At 37.9% G+C, this 6,437-nt stretch overlaps 1 pseudogene; it reads right to left on the reverse strand.

Annotated features, from left to right (window-relative positions):
- Positions 1–2,243: 2,243 nt before the first annotated feature.
- LOC147835798 (uncharacterized) lies at positions 2,244–5,099 on the reverse strand (annotated as a pseudogene).
- Between the last annotated feature and the right edge of the window lie 1,338 nt (positions 5,100–6,437).

Raw genomic sequence — 6,437 nt, forward strand, 5'->3', positions numbered from 1 at the left:
GTTATAGTATTCATCTAACAACTATCAAGCATCACTCTACCAGCGTACTCACAGCAAACGTTATTATACCATGGATGCTAAATGATATTACAAACGGCCTAATCTAATATATGCAGATACTCGTAAGAATAGTTTTAAACAGCAAAATAACAATTCAATTAAGTAAAAGGAAAGATTGCCTTCAGAGATCTGCTCTGTTTCAGGCTCCTGATGGATGTCTACAGAAGAGACACCTAAAAACAGTCAACATACACAATTCAACCTCAATACAATAAGCTGAAGTTATAAAACTATGTTAATCATACCGGAGTTCATATTGGAAGATATAGACGTGACAACTGGCCTATGTCCAGGTATCACATCCATCTCGTCGAAGTAATTAAACGTACTTTTCGCACCTGCTCCACTATGCCCGAGTTTTCACTTTTCAGCCATGTACTTTTGTTTAAGGCTTTTCCACTTGTTATGCAAAATTGTCCAAGGTTTGTCATACCCTTTTGCAATCATCTCCAGAAATTACAGACATCCTTGAGGTCATCTAGTGAATTTAAAGGTGCAGTAGGTGATCTTTCATTTTAACATAAAAAAACAGAAAAGCTAAAAAAAACATATGAGGCATTATGTAAATTTCAATTGATTGAATAAGTTATATATATATATATATATATATATATATATATATATATATATATATATATATATATAATTATTATCTTACCTATTTACTTTTCTACCCCTGGCATCTGTTTATACTTTGTATAACTGAAATAATTTATTTCATTTTATTTCATTTATTTTGTATTATGTTCATTACTGTTGTGAGATGTATTCTCTTGTACTATGTTTGTAAATACAACAAAAAAAAAAAAAGATGATCTTTCACAATGCTAACAGTATAGCATGAATCTCTGAATCACACTCCTTCCCCTGCCATCTAGAGCCACGCCTCCTCATGTGTTACAAGCGACTAGTGCTTGTCCGGCAGTGAGCAAGCCAAACTGATATGCGATTTCAGAATGAATATTACAGTTGCATGGTAAACAATATAGGGAGAGACTAGGCGGAATAGTGCTATTTACTTGTGTTTTGTTGTTAAAATAATTAAAATCTACATTATAGATGCTGTAAAAGGTCCCTTATGAAACTGAAAATAGTCTAATGAATATTTCATAGGAAGATTTTAGTGGCTGAACAACACTTCTGTGAAAATATAACCTGTTTGTAACAACATCTAAAGTTACATCAGCTTTGCATGAAGCTAAAATAGTTAAAACAAAACATTACCTGTCTAAGAGAAATCCTTCAGCCATTGTGTCATCCTTTCTCCAGCATGCTGTTTGAGTGCTGTTGGAATCTACACGCTTACAACAGGGGATTCGTTGGCGGTTTGTCAAAGGAAGGATCAGAAAAGACTAATGATGTGTGAGACTTTGTCAGATCTTGACAGGAACTTTATCAGTCCGTGGATCATGGATCAGTTTCTTCCTCCATTTCACAAGTGTCGCTTTCAAACGACTACTTCTCCATCATGAAAACCAAGACAAGCATGTTTGTGTGATTCTCTGGTTTAAAGCCTATTGCACAGTGCACACTTTGATTTTTGAACCAATAGTTTTTGAGAAAGTTGAAGAAAAGTACCTCCTCCGTATGTGTACGGAAGATGATTAGAGCTAACGGTGTTCCGTACAGAGAGAATGAGGTCAGTTCTGCTTCAAATTTGGACATCAAACTGGTCAGCTATTGCATTTTATTAGAAGAAAACAAGAATTAAAGTATCAGGAAAAGTGAGTACCATTTAATATTTGTAAATTTAAGTTTTAATAAGATAGATAACCAGTTGGATTAAACCTAATTGTGATGTCATATTAATTATAGCACGTGCTTTAAGCAATAAACATGGCAAAACTAGTGAATATAGTTACAATATCTTGAAGATGAAACAATGAAGATGAAACACTTGTGCTGGTTCAAATCATTTTAATAATTTTAAATGTTTCGAAACAAATTATCAGATAATTGTGTGTTTCCAACAATGTCACAATGTAAAGGATTAAAGGTATACTAAACTGATTTAAAATACCATAACTAGTAATACATTTACTAACTGCACTAAGATAATTACTTTGTGTGTGTGCTTCCAACTTTATGTATTTAACTGACTACCTAGAAGTTAACTTTTAGGTTAAAAGTAACAATTACATTCTGTGCGTGTGGAAGAGAGACAATGTCATTTTAGTTATATTTTATGTGAACAGGCAACATTTATGGCGAAAGCCAGTCCCTTTCTGGCATCACCTCCACCTCTATACATTCAAGGTGAAACCATAGATGGCACAGGTCACACTGCACCCACTCATCAATAGTGTCATCCCCTGATCCAGGTGGCACCTAAGGCAGATGGAACAGTGTTTACCGTCATCAGCTTATGGAGGAAGAGCCTGTTTTTTAAGCCTTTGGGCCAGCTGAGCTTTACATTTTTCTACTTTCTTTTTAGCCATGTCTTCTTTGCGTCTTTTCTTTCCTCCATTTTGTTTCCCTCCGCTTCTTTTGACAGCATGTCAAAATATTCTTTGCTGTTGATGACGCGGACTGGCAGTGGAATGAGACGTCTCACCTGTTCCTTCCGCTCCAGGGCTGGACTTAATAGGATGTTTGCCAGGCTTTCAGGAATTACACCTGCTGCCACCAGGTAATTTTTGGGAGCCGCTCTGTTACATGTGGGGCAAGGTGTTTCAGTGACAGTGGTTTGAGATTAGTGTAGCGGGAGCACAGGATAGTGCATCAGGAGCGCAGGATGGCGTCGAGACAGCACAAGATGGTGTGGCCGAAGGTGTGGAGCATGGGCTGGATTGTGTGGCATCGCATCCTTTTGTAGATGGGAGCACTCTTATCACCTAATATAATCAACAAGATAGAACTTATTAGCACACTTGTATTGAAATGCAAATAACTTGGAGGATGAGATATTGAATTAATGTTGAAATTACCTGCGTTATGTCCCCAGCAACCCTAGACAACGGAAAGATGCCTGCTTTTTCCTCCCTTAGGGAATTCCTCCCTTAATATTTTGGGCTGCGACTGCCGTGGGATAAACATTTGAGCAAAGATGAAAACTTTGAGCTTTTTTTCCAACAATAACATCGCCTCGTACCAGGCCCATCCTGGAAGACATGGTGGAGAAGGCAGTCCCAGAGGGTTAAAAACCGCAATGTCCAGGGGCTGTATGATGTGCGTTGTGTGGGCAGGTAAACAGTTTCAAAATTATTTTCCCTGCAGAACATGATTGCTGATTTTGAGACGTGTGTCTCATGTTGGTCCATGATTAAAACTATAGGTCTCAACTCAGGTGCATATTTAACAAAATGGTGAAGTGATTTTAAGAACAGCTCTTAATCCATATAGCCTTTTTCCTGGATTTCATAGAGGGCATTTGGTGGGTCCATCCAGCCTATAGGCATTGCTTGGTAGGCAGCTCGGGTATATGATGAAGTGGGAATGCTTTCCTCATCTGCGTTCATGCAGCAGTGGACCATGATGTGCTCCCTGGTGATCTGCTGCTGTTGGTAAATGTGCTTTCTTCCCGTCTGGCAAAGGACCTTCTCCCTAAAACGAGGCTTGTCTCTGAAACCAGTCTCATTACAGTTAAAAATAAGATGAAGCCTTCTCCTAAAATTATGCTCTGCATAAAAAGCCTCATATAACTTGAAACAGCGTTCAATGGCCTCTGGTTTAGCACTTTGGCTCTGTCCAGGGAATCGGCTGTCCTTGAGGATAGTTCAGGATGGTGGCCCTTAAACCTAGACCACCACACATCACTTGGCCCCCTCTCAAAGTTGACAGTGATGGTCTTGGTTCGGCCACTTTCCTTGATGATCCCAATTGCCAAAATTATTACCAGGGATCTGATCACCTGAAAATCATGGTCAGTCATCCAGAAAATGAAGGAAACCAACGCCTCTTCCTCTGCAGGTGTCAAGGTGCCAAATTAGGGTGATGGTTGCGGGAATATTTTTATTTTTAATAGCCTTGAAGGGTTGTGTGGGGAATGACAATTTTTTTTTTTTGATGTTGCGCTTAGACTTGCTCCTGCTTTCATTTCCTCCACTGCCTCTTTTAGCTACTCTTTTGTGTACTGTTTAGGTTGTTAATGTTTTTACTAAAATGAAAAAACAATGAACAATTAGTTATTTACTCTTTCTGCAAAAGCGTTATAATTCAAAAACTTTAAATTGCTTTGTTTATTTAAAATAATTGTAACGAGGAGTCTGACACAGAGGGATCCATTTGCAGTATATTTATTAAACACAGTTTAATCACAAATCACACAATACGCACTGGCGTGTGAACTCACATCAAACGTAGTTCTATGGGGTCTAATGGCTGGCAGCTGGCTGTCAAGGAGTGTGATGGGCATGGGTCAGAGGCCGGCGGCGTGAGTCAGAGGCGAGATATCAGGCTGGGTTCAGGGAAGGCGGCGTGGATCAAAGTCAAGGTACAATGCAAGGTTCGTGGCAGGCGGCAGGCAGAGCAAGGTTGAGGAACAGTCCAGGTAATACACCGGAGATCAGGCAAGGAGATAACGCTCAGTAATGTCAGCAGGGCAGAACAAGACTTCGCACAGGGCTGAGTGTGTGAGCTGCTTATAAGTGTGTGCATGGATCATCAGTATGATGTACTGCAGGTGTGTGTAGCTATCAGTGTACAAGCGAAGTATAAATATTAATAATCAACCCACAAGCGAAGTATAAATATTCAAGTTTTAAAGCATTTATTCAACAAAAGATAATTTGTTTAACAATCTGTGATATCATAATATTGATTTCATACATACTGTTCTATAGTGAAATGCATAAATTTAGTCAAAATGAGCATTTTGCGGTCCCGTTCGTCTCCCCTCCCAAGTGACAGTTGCATGTTTGGTATCTGTAGAGCTGCGCATCAATGGATTTGCTCTTCAGTGTTTGGACTCTCAGTAGTGATTATTAAACCACACTGTGAACTGAGCTAAACTGAACTAAACTTAAACTATGAAAATTGAACTGACACTGTTTCAATTTACTATGATCTTTTATGTGAAGCTGCTTTAGCACAATATACATTGTAAAAGCACAAAGCCTCTAGATCAGCGGTTCTCAAACTGTGGTATGCAGGCTTCTTCCTGGTGTTATGTAGAGGAATTGCTGAATAATAAAAGAAAAAATAAACACTTTGATGACAAGGATTAAACACAGATGATGATCTGGGGGCTGTTCCAGAAAGCAGGTTATTAAAAATATATAAGGCAGCAATGTATTTAAAGACCGGACAGGAAGCGCGCGATTTCCGGGAGATTATCATTCATTTGTTTTTTCCTTGTTTTTTCGGTGCGATGATGCGAACAAAATGGAGACGGTTGGCGCGCCTACTTGTAGCTTATTTTGCATTGTTCAGAAACCTATGGGTGATGTCACTGATACTACATCCATATCTTTTGCAGTCTATGGTCGGAATGTTTAACTTGGTGTCGTAAAACAGATCTGCCTAAACTGACGCTATTGGCTAACAAAATCACCTCAGCAGTCGCCATCTAAACGAAAAAAAAAATAAAATCAAAAGGGCTGATGGCATTTTATTTTTTAATGAAATACTAATTTATATATTTTATCTTTTGTTAGTTATGTATAAGATGAAAGCAAATTGTTGAAAAAAATAAATTATTTGATTTTTGGAAATTCTCTAGTAACCTCTACTTTGGGAACCACTGGATTAAATGACTGATCATTATCATTAACAAAAGAATGAATGCATACTTCCAGTGTTGAGTAATTGCTTGGCATTGCAACTCTGTTTCTCTAAGCGAGTTAAAATAGGTGAGGCACCTTCTGTCAACTTTGCAAGATATATTTGAAGTTAAAATAAAATTATTATTATTGCAATACCATTCACTTGTTGCCACCAAAAATGATGTCCTGACATCCTCCACGGTCCATGCTCAAACACGTGAGCAGCAACTGCAGTTTGCATAACCATGACACAGTCTGCGACAGCCATTCTGTCACAGCTATGCGTACTAGTGTTTGAAGTCAATAGGGGCTAAAATAACTTTTAACACGGTGTTCTAGAAATATAAAAAATATGTATGATTCATGTGATACAGCTCATAATAATATCAAACATTTGAGTCATAATTTTGATCATGTATTAAGAATTTTATATTTTTGTGTTTTGCTTTGAAATTTTACAGTCGTGTGGCATACACAAATTATGTTGCACATCGTGTCTATGTTTATATAATCCACATATGAATATGTTAAATTTATTCATAATGTTATTGTTTTATCCTTTCATTATGCACAAATCAGCTCCAGTGATTGCCACTCTTGAGATGCACACCAAACACCTCTGATGCCTTTTCCAAAATGTTATTCTGTAATTCAGAGAAACCAAACATAGCCTTT

The sequence above is a fragment of the Danio rerio genome, chromosome 8, assembly GCF_052040795.2.
Source record: "Danio rerio strain M-AB ecotype USA chromosome 8, GRCz13ab, whole genome shotgun sequence".
In the NCBI taxonomy this organism is placed as follows: domain Eukaryota; kingdom Metazoa; phylum Chordata; class Actinopteri; order Cypriniformes; family Danionidae; genus Danio; species Danio rerio.